The sequence below is a fragment of the Natator depressus genome, chromosome 19, assembly GCF_965152275.1.
Source record: "Natator depressus isolate rNatDep1 chromosome 19, rNatDep2.hap1, whole genome shotgun sequence".
Classification (NCBI taxonomy): Eukaryota; Metazoa; Chordata; order Testudines; family Cheloniidae; genus Natator; species Natator depressus.
The window spans coordinates 2750017-2768154 of NC_134252.1; the positions used below are offsets into that span (position 1 = coordinate 2750017).

Consider the following 18138-nt stretch of genomic DNA (forward strand, 5'->3'; position numbering starts at 1 on the left):
ACAGAATATACCATACTCATGTTTTGCTAGATTGCAGTGTTGTTCTAGAAGTTATGTCATTTATCGCATTTTTAAGTACCTCATTTCCCACCCCCCTTAGCTAGAGAAAAACTGACCCCACTCCAGACACTGTCCCGCTGCTATTTTACAGCACTCTTTATAAAACCCACTCTAAGAGAAAAAAGGGACATATTTGCTGATAACTTTCTTGCTGCAACTCTTTCGACCCACTGCTTCAATCCATCGAAGTGCTCTTATATTCTCAAAAGTGACTGCCTAAAAATGAGATTGCGTAGTTCCATGTGCTGTTCCAGGGTTATAGTGTTTCAGAGTCAAGATGAGTTCTTTCTGGCTCACGCACAGACACCAGTGATAAAAATTATCTGCAACTGGAACTTAGTATAATTCAGAGCCACGACAGACTCCAGATCACTCTCCAAAAGGTGTACTAGCTCTGTAAGACTAGCAGGAGGAGGAAAAGAAATCAGATCTCTTTTTTACAAGAAATGTGCACATATACATATATCGCTATCTTTCATTTTAGATATTTACAGGGCACCTATCACTTTGACTCAGAAAACAACTCTTAATTAAGACGTCAATTTTTGAGAGTTTTGTTTGTTAGTTTGCTTGCTTAGTTCAGAATCAATAAGGCAAGAGGGATAACAGGCTCATTGAATGACAATGCAGCAGACGCTGTCAAGCAAGGATGGCATGGTATTTACCAGACGTGGTTTTTTAATCAAGAAAAACATGGTCTCTTCTACCCCAGGAAAATCTAGTTAGCACCAGTTTAAGGCATTTTCTATTTAAAAAACTGTTTCATTACATTACACATCACATTACGCTTAGCTTTAGTTATATATTCAAATTGTGATTAAATAAGGCAGTAGATACACAGATTAATTTAGGGTTGTACAAATAAAAAGTAAAACTGCAGTGGGTGTAACACTAAATATTATGTAATATATGTAAGTATAATACTGAACATTGGAATGTCTGCATATATTTTGGTTCGGTATTTTCTCAAGGAAATTATATGTTATGGTTCATATTTCAGTATTATATAAACAAAAGACAAAAACATTCAATTATATGAAAACAACAATAATTCAGAGTTGTAGGCTTGAAGCATTAAGCAATCAGAAGCACGCAGAGCTGCAGATACCAGTCCAGATCCATTTGGCCATGCAGCATTCTGTAGCAGAAGACCAACTCTGATGCAGTGGATAGGCCAAGCCTATTCCTCAGTTTTGAATGAATGTAACCATAGTTTGAAAAGATTTGCTGTATGCCTGCTGAACTTGCTGGACACAGACGCAATTATTTTTCCCAGTTTAAAGCAGGTTTAATCTGGTATTTACCAGCATCGTGTCCTAAACTAGCTTTTCCTTGGAAATTGCTAACCCAGCTGTCAAGAGAGATTATTTCCTTATCAGTGTGATAGCCTCAATGAGTAGAGAAGATAGGAATAGCATTTGCAGTTAATTTTTATTCCCTCTAACAGAAGAACAATTGTAACTTCCATGTAGTGATGATTTAAAATACCCAAGCTGTCCCATTTCAGGCAGTGAGATACTCACACCATCCAAATTAGCCACGCAGGACTCTCCAAAGTTCTACCTCTTCAAAATGATTACTTACATTAATGGCTTGCTTGGTTTTGCCTTCAGTGAGGTTCTGGTATCAGCTCCACACCCCTTACTCACACCTTTTAAGAGCACATATTCTTTGCAAACAAGTTGCATTTGAAAATTGACCAGACAAGAATGTATTTACATACCTTGTGTAAGTCTCCAATTAACTGTGGTTCTTAGCTCTTAAACACCTGGTCTTTGTCACAAATGGTTAAACTCTCCCCCAATTTCTAAAGAAAAGAAATCATGTATCAGCACACATGTAGGTTTACTGGGATAAGAAAGGTAGACCACTGAGTTTAGTCATTCTCCCCTGCACTCCTCCCCACAAAGTACCAAAAAGTTTCAAATATTCAATTGTGTCAAAGTAGTTTAGTTATAAAGCCCTAAGTCAGCAAGTGATCACAACTATGACACCATACAAACAATAAATAATAAATTAAGTTAGTTGCCGATTTCTTTTATATTTGTTGCCCACACATCGAAATTGGTCCTCTTAATAACAGATCTAGTGCTCCTGGGGACAGAATTTAAACATCAGAAGCAAGGAGCAAAAAAGCAATGCTTCCATGTTTACAGTATGAAACCCAGGGGCCTATTCGCTAAGCTCAGTAGTTTAGTTTCTGCTGTGAGAAATGAAATACAAATGAGAACAAGCTTGATACACACTCTGGCTGTCTCTGGAAACTACAGCTCCCCTCTCCTTATCGCTCGCCTCTCCTTATCGCTAGTATCTTCTTACAGCCACATTACCATCATAAATCACAAACGAATGATCAACATGGCTGGGAGCCAGAGCTGCCAGTTTACATGTGGGGGCAGGGAGAGACCAGGTGGGTCCCCTGTACATCCCTCCTCCCCAGAAGTAGTGAGGCTCCTTTGAAATGGCCAGGAGAAATTTTTGCTTTTCTTAATTTTATTTTATTAGTTACAACCAGAGAAAGGCCAAGTGTCATACATGGAGTGGGCAGGGATGAAGGAGGTTGAATAAGGGCTGAGAAGGAGATTGATTAGTAGCTGAACTGAGGGAGGATGGGTTAGAAAGGCTTTTATGGAGTGACAAGTGGAGAGAAACTGCACTGTAACTCCTGACAAGTTGTTTGTTGTCTGTTTCTGTTTGTTTGTCTTATCGTTTAGGCCTTATCTTCATAGCTCTGTTTTCTCTGTTTGTACAGCCTTGCACAGGGGGGACCCCCAACCTTGGTCAGGGCCTACAGGGACTGCCAGAACACAAATATTTCCCTCTTCCTTGTACAGAAATACTACACTGCGTATGGAGGGATGTGGTGTGAGGGTACACTAGGGCTGTTGTAATGAAAACTGCAGGGTGATCATTATTATAGTGAAAATAATCTACAAATTTCCTACAGACCAGGTACCAGTTAATATCACTTTATACTGCCGTGAGACTATACAACATTGAAACTTTATAATGGAATATGCAAATTATCCACAGTGGATAACTGAAAACAAGAGCCCAGCATACGTGCGGAGAGCTATAAAAGAGCTGAAATCAAAATGTATGCTACTAGCTGACACACAAGACTAAGGGGAAAAACCACACACACACTTGACTCATTACATTGGGAAGAAGCCAGAAGGGAACTTCGTTCTCAGAGGAAGGTATTCCTGAGAACAATCCCAGCAACTGCCAGTCATCCCTTCACAATGCTGCATCATTCTAGGATAAAGCTACATGGCTCTACTGACACTGCCCAGAACGGTCAGTGCACCATAAATTATTTGCTAGGCAGCCTGCATATTCTCCTATTTGAAGAAGCTTGAATTTTTCTGACCCTGTGCATCTTTACAGAAAAGAAAAGGTCAGTGAAAGACTACTGAATAAAAATCCAATGCTGCCTCACTGAGATTAAAATACTCTGCCCATCACTACCCAGTACTTTAGTGTTCTCTGAATTGCCACTGTGTTCTATAAAACAGCAGCTTCCGGTTATCATGGAGTGAAACGATGCAAACATGCGTCTCATGCCAGTGAAAAAGTAATGCCATGTTGTTATCACTGTTCACAGCTCCAATATTACAAAGTAGAGAAGCAGAAATTCAAAGCTTTCTCCCAGCTAGTAGCAGTGATCACTTTCATTACCCTGCCCCTCTTTTTCAGATGCAATAATGCTCTTCACCAAGAGACAGAATGCAGAAAGATGTTTCCCAGCATAAGAGACCCAGGGAGTTAGACTTAAGTAGTCACCCAGAGAACCTTCAAAATGGCAGATATTTCTCTCCAGACACCACTTCAGGGCACTAAGAGAACAGAGTAGGCCAAGATGAGCTCCTGTAGGCACTTAAATGTGCTTTCATCCTCAATCAGGGATCTGCCATCAAAATGTACAGGCCAGCTTCTCAATCACCCCACACATGGCTGCTGAGTGGTGAAACCAGTCAGTCTATCTTTGCTGAAGGAAGGACTCTAGCAATATATGTCTGTAAGCATGCAGTATGTTCGAAGGACACACACATACTGACTGCAAGGAGAGCCACCATGGCTGTAATCGCTACAATTAACTCATGAGACACTGTAAACAGTTATCTTCCAAATATTTTCCAGAGTCACAGTACCTTTTGAAACCTAATGCTATTAAATCTATCTCAGATACATTTGTCAATGCCAGCAGAGCTATATTAGTTGATGTAAATGAAAAGCAAAAATATTATCTCGCACACAAACAACCACCCTCCCTGTCACCATCATAACTAATGTTGAAACAAAAGAGTCAGATGACCTCAAACATTCTCTGTGCCAGGCAACTACTATCTGAACACACCCAGGTATTAAATACAGCTCAGAGTAACCTAGCTTTTCCAGCTACGGAAAAGCGTTAAGGATATGCGGCTGCTTAAATAATTATCCAGTTCTGACAACCCAAACCGTCATTCTGCAAAGACAAAACCAAAGAGCTGAAAATAGAGCAACTGGCCACTATTATTTTACACAGCTGGTGGTGTGAGCGGACAAGGAATGCCCACACGGCCAAAAACACCCTCAGTCTTCATCTGTCCACCTAGATGCTTACATGGCCTCCAACAGAATACTTTTTTTTTAAGCTACATAAAATGAAATCTCTTGATGTGAACGGGTGCATCTCCATTGACTTTAGCGGAGCTGCACCTGCTTTATGACAGTGGCAAATTTCACTCAATACATTTTGTTTTCGACTAACACCCTTGATAGTCTGACCACATTAAAGGACATCCACTTCTTTATCTGGCTACCAAATTTCAAAACGCCTAACTGGTAACAAACATTCGGAACACAGTTCTAATTTAACCTGAAAGGCTGACTGCTTGATTTGAAAATGGAATTTGCAAAACTATTTGAATTAACCAAGCTGGATTATGCTGATAACCCTCAATGGCCTTGGCGCCAGACTGAGTGGTACTAAAGCACTATAATACAGGCTATGCATATTTCATTTAGAAACACCCATACCACAGAACAGCTCCACTAAAGCAATTCAAATTAAAAAAATTAGCAAGGGGCCTGCTTCACCATATAGGCAAGGCTGCCATCTGGCATGTTTAAATTTGAGTCTTAAGCTCCCAAAACTGACAGTGCATACAGCTCAAGGACGACAGCACCTCACACACTACTCAAGCAATCCTCCTTCTACACAGTGCTTGTTATCCAAGAAAGGGTTGCCGCAATGTGACGCCAGTCAAGGACAGGGCAGAGATGCAGGGCAAGTAAAGTAATTTAGAGATGAGGGTGATTTCAAAAGGTAAAATGAGCAGAAATTGCAAAGCATATCTCAGCATGATCACAGACAGGACTTCTACAAGCAGATAACCACTTGAGTAAAGTACAGAGCACCATGTTTGGCCACACGTAAGCAGGGTGGATTTGATTTAAATCACTTTACAGGAAGACTCGATTTAATCATGTATTTCTACATAAAAGTGCTTTCTTGTTGGCTGTTATAACCTTAATACATATTCTTCACAATTCAGAGATAGATGAAGGTTTCATTTTTAGAAGGTACACACTATACACTTTTAATGTGATTTATTTTGAAAACTTTTCTGATTAGTTTTACAGCTGTATCAGAAAATGAATGATTGTTTGGTTATTTCATTTACCAAAGGAAATTGAAGCAGATATTTATGAATATCATGGGAGGTGAACTATCTCCAATTCAACAGGTTAATCATTAATATTTGTAGGATTTTCTTGCCATACTGTATTAGGAGGAGAACATCAACACACAGACATTTAAATGGTTTTATTTAACTAAAACAACAACGTTATGTATTCTGGATTTTTTTTCTTCAACAGCAAACACATAATATTTTAACAAAACAAGCATATGAATTTTTGAATTTAGTTAAACATTCAAGTTTTTTTAAAATCAGGTTTGTTTTTGTTAAAATTGTTGTTAACTAAAATAGTTAAATGAAATATTTAAAAAACCACAACAATTAAATCGATTGTGTCAGCCAGGTCAAAGTGAGAAACTTAAATATTGGCTTCTGCAGCTAACTCAGTCGTCTTCACCTTCATTTTCCTGTTTGTCCATAATCTGGAAAAGAAAAATAAGCTTTCCTGCTTTGCCAGGTCCCAAACGATTTCTCAATTTGGAATGAATTAGTCCAAAGGAAGAAAATAGTCTTTCTACACCAGCAGAAGAACCTACTGCTGTGAAAAGTGAGATCATCACTTCAATAGTCTCTGAATCCAAGTGCTTAAGTGACTTCCACCAGTTCACTGGTGTGACTTTCTTTAAAAGATCATCAGCAAACATGTATTTCTTGAATGGCTCTTATTCCCTAACTTGGTCTCCTTTATGGCCTGCTGCCATTATAGGTTTTCCCTTCTAGTGAGAGAATGGTATGGTAGATCTCAAATCAATGAAGATTACACTCAGAAAGACCTCAAGACTTCTGGAATATGCTGCTCAAACTGTTTCACTTTTGCTTCTACTGCCTGTCCCTCCCTTCTCACATTTATCTCCAGACTTCTTCTCCTTGCCTATTCCGCGCCCAACAATCTTCTATTCATTGAACTTCCTGAAACTTTGCACTTTTAGAAAGAGGTAAGGGATTGACTCTGTGTACACAAATTTGCAGAGGGACAATAGGGTTGAGGTCTGTTATTTCTCACCTCTATATTTTATTTATTTACTTAAAAGCATTTTTGCTGTTAACAAGCATGTTATCTCCAGAGACACAAATCCACAGTTTGAGAACTTCAAAACTAAGCCTCTCTGATGGCATCTTCTAGACTGAGCACTGAGTCCCACTGGGTAGATAGAAAAATTAACCTAAATAATCTATACAGAAGCCCCTGGAATCCCATAAGATTAGGTCCCTAATTCATGAACTATTGGAATTCATTTACAAACCTTTTCTTAAGCATTACATGAATATATTGTCTCATTCTATAGAATTACAATTTATAATCCCTATTCCATGATGAGATATTTTTGAGCTATAATGTATCTTAATTAAAGCCATCTTTAGATAGGGCTTTTTCCCCTCAAAAAGCATTTTATCAAAAAAACCCAATTTAAAAAAAAATCCAATTTAAAAAAAAAAAATCATTGATTTTTATCCACCCCACACATAAATTAGAACTTGTACCTGATGGTTGCCAATGCACAGCCAGCCACTGATTACCAGATAGCTCAGGAGCACATTAGGCATCAAATATTTTAAAAAGGCACTAGATGGGGAGTTATACGGGCCCATATTTACAAAATCAGATTTGGTCTCCTTACAGAGAGTTGGACGGTGAATAAGAACACAGGGCTATGAACAGGAGGAGAGAGAGCTTGGCAAAATGTTTCTACACTGTCATTCTGCCTTCAGAACAGCAATTACCCATTCTTCAAGCCTGCTATTCCTTCCCAGAAGGAAGGTGCACACCCAAGGCTACCGGGAAATCACTTTGGCTGCCCAGGCACACCAGTTTGGGTTTTCCCAATAGCATGTGACAAGACCTTCTGCATCTTCACTGTTTATTACATGCTGTTCAGCACTGCAGTGGAACAATCACTTTGCCTCCTCCTGCAGAGAGAAACCCAGGATGAAGACAGAGCTGTATAACACCACAACTATTAGTCCAGAGCTGTCGAACATTCTCCCTTCAGTGCAGGAAGAATTACTCCTCATAAGTTAATGACACATTCTTAATCTTAAAGGATCGGAAAAGATTTGTTCAGGGATAACTAAATACAGTGACTCAAGATGTTAAAACTATCAATATATTTCAAAAACTGATCAAGGTCACTGGTCCCTCTGCTTTGAGATAAGTCTCATAACCAGCAGTGTCTATAATGGCACTCTCCAAAACTTTTTGAGACAGCTCTTTCCCCTTGGCTCTCAGCATAGTGTCTTCTGTAGCTGGCAAAAGAGAGACCAGCACTACTTTTTGTACTACTGTAGATATGCTGCTGGAACAGGAGGAAAAACAGATTCCAAGAAAAGCTGAACTATGGCAAGGCATCAGAACTCCCTGAAGTATTCTGTGCTTCAAGAACATACATTTTGCATGACTCTCCAGAATAACTACCTTGCTTCACATGCCTTTCCAACTGACCTTATATCAGAGCAGGTGACAATGCCACTCATGACTCAGCCCTTTCCTCACACTGCTTTGCTTTCTCCCAGTGGATTAGTTCTTGCCTGTTCTATCTCAGGTATCGCTAAGGTGCCTTTCATTGTGATATCTAAGCACTTAGATAGTCACAAAAAGGAGGAATCAGATTCCTTCAGCAAATTCTGAAGGCCTAAGGTTTACAAGCCAACTGTTGAGAAATACTGTACATCCTTTTCCTGGACTGCAAAGAGGGTCAGAATTCATAGCAACAGACAGGACAAACAGAAGCAGCTCTCCTGATACCAGCATCTGACTGACAAGATGGCTATACACATACACAGCATGCCTTAACACTACAATGTACCTACTATCTTACTAGATACATACATTATGCTTATCACCATAAGGATGCACACTAGCTCCCTGATTTTGGTGCCAGAGGGAAGAGGGAAAAAAAGTAACTGCCTTTGCCAAACAATAATGTGAGGAAAAGCACACAAGAAGAACACAGGCATTGCATCTGCTGTTGTGACTCAATATTCACACCAACAAGCACTCTGTTTTGGCACTTCCACAAAGACTGAAGCAGCTGCAAAGCCAGGCAGAAGACTCGCTCCCTGCATTTAATTATCTAAGTTAGCATACAGCACCCATCACTGTCGTGTCTTAGCACTGGCACAAGTTGGTCAGTTTTATGAAGCGGGCAAACGGTTGTAGTCTCATAATCTATTATGTCACAAAGTACTTTGCTCCTTGTTCTATTCAGTGAGTTTGCCCATAATGTTTCTCTCTGAGTAGAAACACAGTTTTCTTGGGGGTTATCAGAAGATTCATGTTGGAATATCTGTCTCCTATCCCAGCAGAAGTCTAGTGAGAAATGATGCTATACAAAGCAGTTGCAAACCTCATTCTCCTGAGCTTATAAACAGTTATCTGGGTCCAGGTTTACAAGTCTAAAGCAAACAGATACCCCATAAGAAAGATGTATTGAGGTGGCATGAATCTTCAGTACCTGCCATATTCAGAGCAGCGTTCCTTCTGAGCTTGCCCCACAGAGTGGTTGTCACATCACCTTCAACTTAAGGGAACACTAAGAGGCTTGGCAGAAGGCAAGAGTGATGACAAAGCCCATATTAGGCACTTGTCAGTTAGGAATGGGTTTAAATATAAATTTATTATATTTAGATAAAGGGTGAAGGTACTGGCCTCAGCTTTGGGGAGCATCAAGTTCCAGGTCTAAATTACATGAGTGAGCCCAGTTAAGCTGGAGTCCAGCTTGTCTTATATTTTTACAGGTTACATTAAATACGTCTGCCAAAATAATCCTTATAGTCATTACAAAGTAAAACTTTGCCATTTCTAAAAGCAGAAACAAATGATTTGGAAGCTGGATAGCCAGACAGCCTGGTGACAACATACTGCACTGCTGGAAACTCCAGCTTAGCATTCTAGCTCATTTCATACCTTGAATAACAATGTCTAGAAGGGGAGCATATCTAGTCTTTGGGCAAAGCAAGCAATGTATCACTGTTATGTCCCTTCCAGTTTATCAAGAATGGTGGTCTTAGATAAAAGTCTTGTCCATTTTAGTCCTCCTATACAGAAGGTACGAGTATGATTATGAGACTTACAACAAAACAGCGTCATTAGAGTAAAATTCCACTACAACCACCACATTCTCTGCAGTTTTATAGATCCTTAACTTCTAAACATGGCAGGGAAAAGTCAAAGGATAAATATTTGGCATAATTACATTCTGCTTCAGCAATTAAATTTAGTATTTGTTATTGAATATCAGATCAGGAAACAGGGTATATGCATTGTTGTTGTCGTAGCTGTGTCAGTCCCAGGATATTAGAGACACAAAGTGGGTGAGGTATTATCTTTTATTGGACCAACTGCTGTTGGTGAGAAAAAGCTTCCAAGCTACACAGAAGACCACAGCAAGAGCTCTGTGTAGCCTGAGTTTCTCTCTCTCACCAACAGCAGTTGGTCCAATAAAAGATATTACCTCGCACACCTTGTCTCTCTAAACAATAGGTTACTAAATTATTCTGAGAAATCCCATTTTCCCAAGGGACTGGAAGTGGAATACACAGCATTTCACATCCATGTCACCAGGAGTCCTTTATCAGATGTTCACACAGTGACTAGCACAAGGGGGCCCAACCTGGTTATGGCCTTCAGACTATACTGCAGTATACATGTTAAATAATTTAACATTTTAATAACATTACATTGGCACTGACTAAATATTATCTTCAGCGATTTTGCCTATGTCCCTCCAAGGGAGACAGATCTTCTAGAAAAGTGGTTTCTCGACCTTTTTTGGCTCAGGACCAATTTATAAATGTTGATAGTCTATCGCAAGCCAGTAAACAGGCGGGGGGGGGGGGAATGAGAGGTGTCAGCTTGCAGATCCCACCCCACCCCACCCCTGTAGTGGCAGTTCTGGTTCTGAGGGCTGACTGGTCTTGGCTTGCAACTCCAGGCACTGCAACATCTGGGGCTGCAGCACCACTCAAACTGGGCTCATTGTCACGATGGCAGCCCACTCCAGGCAGCCCCGTGGGACCAGAGACACAGCAGCCATCACGGGACACCACGAAAGCTTCTGGCGACCCAATTTCAGGTCACAACCCGGTGGGGCTGAGAAACCCGGTTCTAGAACAGTTCATGCCCCATCACCGCTGGCCGGGCAAAGCCTGTTACAACCCACGACCCACGCTGCAGCCCAGTTACTAACACGGAGCCGGTCACCGGGCTTGCCCTCTTTTTCAACAACAAGGGGGACTCAGACTTTGTTCCTCCCCTGCCCCTCGTGCTCTAGGCTCCCCTTCCACTGCCTGTTTCCGACCAGGTAGCTGCATCTCCGTGGGTCACGGCTGTGAGCCAGTCCCACAGGGGACACTGCCGAGGCGAGAGGTTTTCTGACGCCCGACTCCAGGCTCCAAGCCGGCCGATTCACGCCCCAGCGCCGAGGCAGCTGCACCAACAGCGAAGGGGCTCCGGGGCCGGTATAACCCGCAGGGCCACGGGGTGAGCGGGCGGGGCGGGCGCTGCACGGCGGGCGCGGGGAGAAGACCGGGAAAGCAGCCGCCCCATCAGCGCCTCTGCGCCATAACGCGGGGCCGGCTGCGGCCCGCCCCCCTCGCGCAGGGCCCGCGGGCGGAGGCCGCAGCTGGGGTCAGCGGGGTCTTACTCGCGCTCCCGCCCCCGCGCGCGCCTCCGCGGCCGCGTGCGAAGCGCGTTATCCCCCCCCCGGGGAGGGGGGAGGCCGGAGGCCGCCCGCGGTGACTCAGGGAGCCCGTCCCCAGCGCGAGCTCCAGCCTGGGGCCCAGCGCAGCGGCCCGTAGCGCAGGCCCGGGCCCAGCACCGAGCCGCCACGCGGCGCCGCCCGGGGCGGGGGCTGGTTTCGGGGGGGGGCCGCGGAGGGGGCCCCGCCCCGTAGCGGCCCAGGCCGGGCCCGGCGGGACGCTCCCCTCAGGGCCGGGCCCGCGCGGCCTTGACCCCGCGGGGTGGGGGCGGGGGCGGCGCTCGGCCCGTTCACTCACCGGCTCCGGCTGAACCCGCGGCCTCCACCGCTGCCGCCACCGCGCCGCCTCGCCTCCTGCGACACCGCCCCACAGGCCCCCGGCTCCCGCCTGCCGCGCGGGCTGCTGGGAGACGCAGTCCCCCGAGCGGCCTCCGCCCATTGGCCGCCGCGGTGGAGGGGACTACAACTCCCGGCAGGCCCCGCGCGGGAGCCGGCCTCCTGCGCAGCACGCGCTGCACGCAAGGACGGAGGGGGTGGTGCTTCGGGCGGGGTCAAAGGTCTCCTCACTGGGAATGGGGCCTCATGGGGGAGGGGGTAGACTCCCCATGGGGGGGGGGAGGGCCCAGAATCGGGGGGTGTTAAACCCCCTCCCTGGGGTGGGGGCAGGGAACAGGGTGAGGGTGGCTAAGCCCTGTGACTAACCTGGGTCCTGAATTGGGCCGCAAGGAAGATTTTAAAAAGAACTCCTTGGTGCTGGCTGGAACGGGGGTCACTCAAATCCTGTCCGAGAGGAGAGCCACGCTTTGCCTCGCAGCCAGGACAGTCCCGTCTCCACCTCCCACAAAGCCTCGAGCCCCCTGTGATGGGTTGGGTCACAGAAACCCCCTGGGAGCCGCCCCCTCATGTGCCAAGGCTACTTCTGCCCCTGCTTTCCGGCCCCACCGGCTGAGGACTCCAGCGCCCTGCCTGCTTTGAGCCAGAGCCGCTAGCCTGCTGCAAACCCAGACCCAGGTCTGAACCACGTCCCCAAACAGCTGTAGGCTTAACTGAAAGCAGGTTACAGAAGCGTGCCTGTCCTTGACACTCAGATGCCCAACTCCTAATGGGGCCCAAACCCTGAATAAATCCGTTTTACCCAGTATAAAGCTTATACAGGGTAAACTCATAAATTGTTCGCCCTCTATAACATTGATAGAGAGAGATACACAGCTGTTTGCCCCCCGTATGAATACATACTCTGGGTTAAGTAATAAGATTTTATTAAATACAGAAAGTAGGATTTAAGGGTTTCCAAGTAGTAACAGACAGAACAAAGTGAATTACCAAGCAAAATAAAATAAAACCCGCAAGTCTATGTCTAATAAAACTGAATACAGACAAAACCTCACCAGTTCCAGTAAGCTTCCCTTTGCAGACTAATCTCCTTCTAGTCCGGGTCCAGCAATCACTCGCACCCCCTGTGGTTATTGTCCTTTGTTCCAGTTTCTTTCTTGGGGGTGGAGAGGCTCTCTCTCTAGCCAGCTGAAGACAAAATGGAGGGATCTTAAACAGACTTTCTCTTGTGGGTGGAGACCCCCTCCTCTCTCCTATGCAAAGTCCAGCTCCAAGGTGGAGTTCTGGAGTCGCCTGGGCAAATCACAGGTCCATGCAAGACTCACAGTTTTTACAGACAGAAGCCATTGCCCACCTGGCATCTTGAACATCTCCAGGAAGACTTCTTATGTGGACTGGAGCCTTCCAAGATGCACTGTTCCTTAAGTGCTTCTTGATTGGGCACTTAACTTTGTGAAGTCCTTTCTCCAGGAACTGACCAAATGCTCTACTAAGGTTATTTAGAAATCAAGCCAGTACACGGCCAATATTCATAACTTCGAATACAAAAAATGATACATGCATACAAATAGGATTGATAGATTCAGTAGATCATAACCTTTACAGAGATATGTTACATGGCATATGTAGCATAGAACATATTCCAGTTATGTCATATATATTCATAAGCATATTTCCATAAAGCCTTATGGGGGGCACCGTCACACCCGTTCTACGTCAGGGTTTCTGAAACCTCTACATGTGACCGGGAAGGGCCGACCCCCAGGACTTGAGAAGATTCATTACTGGAGAATAGGTCATTCACCCACTATGAATGGATCTGGAGGCTCAGCGAGAGGCATAGACCCTTCTGCAGGGCATGGGGAGCTATGGAATCATGGGCGTTAGAGAGAAATCACGAAGTTTGTATTCTGCTTCTGGCCAGTACTGGGTTAAATTCATTCTCCATGTGATAGGAAAGGTCAGGACATGAGACACAATCCGGCCTCTCCAGCAGGCACCCTCCCTGAAGCTGGGAGGAAGCTGTGCCAATCTGGAAAGGACACCACAGAGGAGGTTAAAAGGGAAACAGTTAGTTCACATGAAATCAGCTGCAGAAAACACAGGCAGCCTTTTGCCAAAGCCTGATGAGCTGGCAGTTTCAGAACAGGCTTGCACGGAGTTGCTGCGGCTGCCTTTGCCCAGATGCTGCTTCCTTGTTTAGAGTTCTCCTCCCCACTTTCTGCAGCCATCGCTGCACTAGAATAGGACAGAACAGGAAATCCACGAGTTATGGCCTAAAAATTCACGTGTTGAGGCCGGCACATGCAGTGCAGTTTTCCCAGCAGGTGCTAGGGATGTGCAAACTGGCCTAGTGAGTGGCAAATTCAAGGGATTGGAATCTGGCTAGGAACCAAGAGGTTTAGAGGCTGGGTTAGAGCAGAGGATCCAGAGTGTGGATTCTCAAGTTCAGTTCCCGGTTCCTCACTGCTTGAGTCTGGGCAGGTCACTTCACTTCTTTGCCTCAGTTTCCTCACCAGAGAGAGAGCAGAATGGAGCTCGTCTCCTTAGCAGAGCTGCAAGGGTGAGTTTGTAAAGTGCTGCCCAGGCTTCTTAAGTCTAGCTCTGCAAAGCCAGGCGGGGAATCTCCTGAGAACTGGCTCATGGTTTTGCAGCATCCGGGTTCCTGCCTCTGCCTGAAACTGGAAATGAGGCCATTTCTCCTGACCTTTTTGAAACTGAACAAGTATGTATTTACAGTTCGCTTTTAGCCTTGGGCAGCGACTGGAGGGTCTGGGCTTGTTCCAAGTCACCTCTGTCCACCCAAAGCTGGGAAGGTCCCCATGCGGGTGCCCACTCCTAGTGATTCCTTTGTTGCACACTGCAGTTTTAAGAATCGTCCCGATGGCTTTCAGGAAGTCTGGCTCTGGGGGCAGCAAGGCAGGGGCGGGAAGGTGGTGGAGCAGCACAACGGGTGTAGAAGCCCTGCCTTCCCTTCAGAAAAGCGCCTGGTTTCGGAAGCAAACAGCTATCGTTGCTTATAGGCCCCAAGCCAGAGGAGTCTGGAATGTTTTTCATGGACCTTTGAAATTACCCACAGCTGCTCTTATGATTTGCAGGACCCCAAAATATCAGCCAGGGAAAAACAGCAGAGAGTTGCCTCCTCGCCTATGCCTGCTGCTAATGAGAGATGGTCTGTGTCAGAAAGCTGCCCTGGGATGAGGGCTCCATGGCAACAGAAGCCCAAGTGATTGTTTCTCTCTCTATAAGCCTTGTAGCTGGAAAGATTTGTGTGTTCACAGCAGGGCCCCGCTGCTGTCGCTACCGAGCCACTCCTAGCCCACACCTGATTCCCAATGACTCTTTCCTTGTTGGCCTGCCCAGAGTCTTTATGGGCTAGAGATCAGAGCATAGGGCTCGGTTTGAGATTCTGCCATTGACTCACCATCTGGGCCTGGGCAAGACTCTTAATCTCTTTGTGCCTCAGGTTTCTTACCTGTCCAATGGGGCTAAGAATAACTTGCCTTCTTCAAGAGGGAAGGGCATGAGGCCGGATTCCTCTGTGCATGTACTGGGCTTCCAGCAGGGAAGGAGCTGAATGTTATTTCCTTTATTTGTGGTGAAGGGCAGCTGTGATGGTCCCATGGCAAATAACAAAACAAACAAAGGCCCAGCTCAGCTGATGCTGATTTCCAGCTGGAATCCAGTTGGTGCCTGCAATCTTTGAGGACCACAGAGCCTGCTCAGCTGCCCCAGCGCTCTCTTTACAGACAGGCTCTTGTTCTCAGTGGAGTTTTACTGGGAGCTGACACCTGTTTCATTTATTTGCCCAGTTGAGTCTCAGGCCTTAGAATTCAGCCAATAAAAACCCAGCTATGTACACTTAGGACTCAGTCCTCAGCCAATGGAAAGTCTGGCACTGGCTGCAGTGGATTTGGGTTGGGCCCACTGGCGCTATGCTGCCCAGCCTGCTTTGGAAAGATATTGCAGTACCCAGATAACTGCATCACAGCCAGCTAACCAAGCACCACCTGTCCCCTTCCCTGGGTGGCTAGTGCAGCTGGGCCCTTCCTAGTGAGAAGTGAACATGCAGGGGACTTGCAGGCAGAAGCAGAGGACAAGTTGTGGGAGAAGAGGGAAGATCCCTGGTTTGACTGTGAACCCTGCACTGCATCAGGTGCTGCTCTGCCCCCTGGAGCCAATGCATGGGCTGTTCCCCTCCCATCAGTCCGCAGGGTCCCTCTGGGACTGGCACACGGACTGAGCCCTGCTATTTACAAGTGGAAGGAAAATCTGGGGCTTTCCGCACTCACAGGCTTCTTGGAGCATTGCAGGGCTTGCCAGCATGGCCTATGGGTTTTTCCACCTGCAGATGGTATCGTTTTAATTCCTCTTGCTGGAGGCCCATGATCCATCAGCCTCAGGGCTGGATTGGTGACATGGTGCTAACTTAAGGCCTCTGATGTCTTTATGTGTGAATTTGTGATGGCAAGAACTCACCTCCCAGCCTCCACCCCAAGAGCCAACCTAACACCTGATGTGTCCTCTGTTGGAACAGATCTAACAGGATGTCTCAGGGGCATGGCGGAGGGTCCTGAGGTACACACCATGGTTCAATTCCCTACTCTGCCACTGACTCCCTGTGTGACCCAGAGCAAGTCACCAGCCTCTCTGTGCCTCACTTCCCCAGCTATCTCCCAGCCCTTGTGTGTTGTTGATTTAAATTCTAAGCCCTTGGAGGCAGGGACTGCCTCTGTGTCTGTGCAGCACCTGGCACAATGGGGCCTTGAATGCAGTTGGGGCCTCTAAGTGCTATTGTAATACAATTAATAGTGAGTCATTTGTAGTTCCATTAAAAAGCATCGCTCCTGGGTGTAAGGCAACCTGTGCGGCTGTGCTGGATGCAGTGCAAAGGTCTAATAAAATTCATGGTTTTGCTCCATGGCTGCAGCGGTGTTAACAGGCCACTTCACCGTGGATGGTCCCGTCAAACATGTGTTAACCGCTCATGTGAACAATCTGGTCCACATTGGATCGAGCTGTGACACTCCGAGTTCCTTTCCCAGGCCTGCAGCAGAGCTCGGGGTAAGCTCAGAGCTCGTCTCTCTCACCCACAGAAGTTGGTCCAATAAAAGACATTCCCTGCCCCACCTTGCATCTAATAAAAACCGTGTTATGGGCCCGTGGCTCCTTCCCCACAGTTGCTGCTTGGGGGGTTGGGGGGGACAGGGGAAGTTCAGCTCTCTCTGCACTGTCCCAGTCTCTTCCTGGGAGCAGTAGCACTGGGAGAGGGACACCACTGCTCCTTACTCTGCCTCCAGGGTCCGTGCTGGGAGGGTCCCCCGCCCCCCTATCCGACCGCCCTCCCTCCATGCAACCTTGTAAGGAATGATGGGCCATTTGATCTGGACAGATAGCGCAGCAGAGCAAAAATCGCTGAGATGGGAGGCCCAGCTGAGAGAGCAATGCTAATCCAGGTGCCGGACAGCCACAACAATCTCTGCTGGACACCTTGGGGCCCCTGTCAGGGCTCTGGAGCAGAGCTGCCCCGGGGAGCGCAGCAAAGCAGTGTTCTTGGGGTATGTCAGACAAGAGCTATGGGGAGCGTAGTGTCCCCACCTTGTCACTCAGCTGGTCACCTCCTGGCCTACCTAGACGTGGGAGAAGCATCCTGCACCACAGGGATAGGGATGGGCATGCTCACGAGAGGGAGTTGTGTGACCCATAGCTCCATTGAGCCCACCAGCAAAGAGCACCCCACTGGGCCCGGGCAGGAACTCCCTCCCCTCAGGGCACCATTGAGGTCTATGACCCGCCACCTCCCACTCTGTTCTGGAGCCCTGGCCCTTTAAGAAACAACAATCTAGTGCTGAGAGGAGCCGACTTAGAATGTCCGATTCCAGCTGCCATCGCTGGGAACGGATCCCGGCTTCTGCTGGTTCTGAACCCCTTCCTAGGACCCCAAGGCTTTGCTTCGACCGGTTGGGCGCAGCCCTGGCACAGCCTGGCATTGCTTTTGAGCAGGAAACTGGGAACCAGGAGAGCTGGGCTCTGTGTTGACTTTGCCATGCTGTGTGACCTTGGACCCTCTCTGTGCCTCAGTTTCCCCATCTGTATAATGGGGGCACAGCCCTCTGAGCACTGTGAAAGGAAGAGTCTCGCTGTTCGGTTATTATTAGCAGCACTGCTGCTGTAGCGTTGGGCTACAGCCGGACCAGCCCTGGCTCTGCTCCTGGCACCGGCAGAGCCGGCACCATCACTGCCATGTTCCTGCTGCCTTCCAGCCTGATGCCACTTGGAAAGAATGCCCCCGGAGGCCCCTTTTCCACCCTTGCCAGGCTTTGTGGGTGGGTAGGGGAGGAAGCCAGCGAGAGCCATGT

General features: G+C 46.6%; 1 protein-coding gene across 1 annotated transcript in view; it reads right to left on the reverse strand.

Moving 5' to 3' along the window:
• THRAP3 (thyroid hormone receptor associated protein 3) overlaps positions 1-11803 on the reverse strand; it is a 70007-nt gene extending 58204 nt beyond the window's left edge. Inside the window, exons 1-2 of the mRNA XM_074934425.1 lie at positions 11745-11803; positions 1784-1867 (exon numbers count right to left, since the gene is read on the reverse strand). The gene's annotated coding sequence lies outside the window, so the exon portion shown is untranslated. The remainder of the gene's footprint in view (positions 1-1783; positions 1868-11744) is intronic.
• Positions 11804-18138: the final 6335 nt, after the last annotated feature.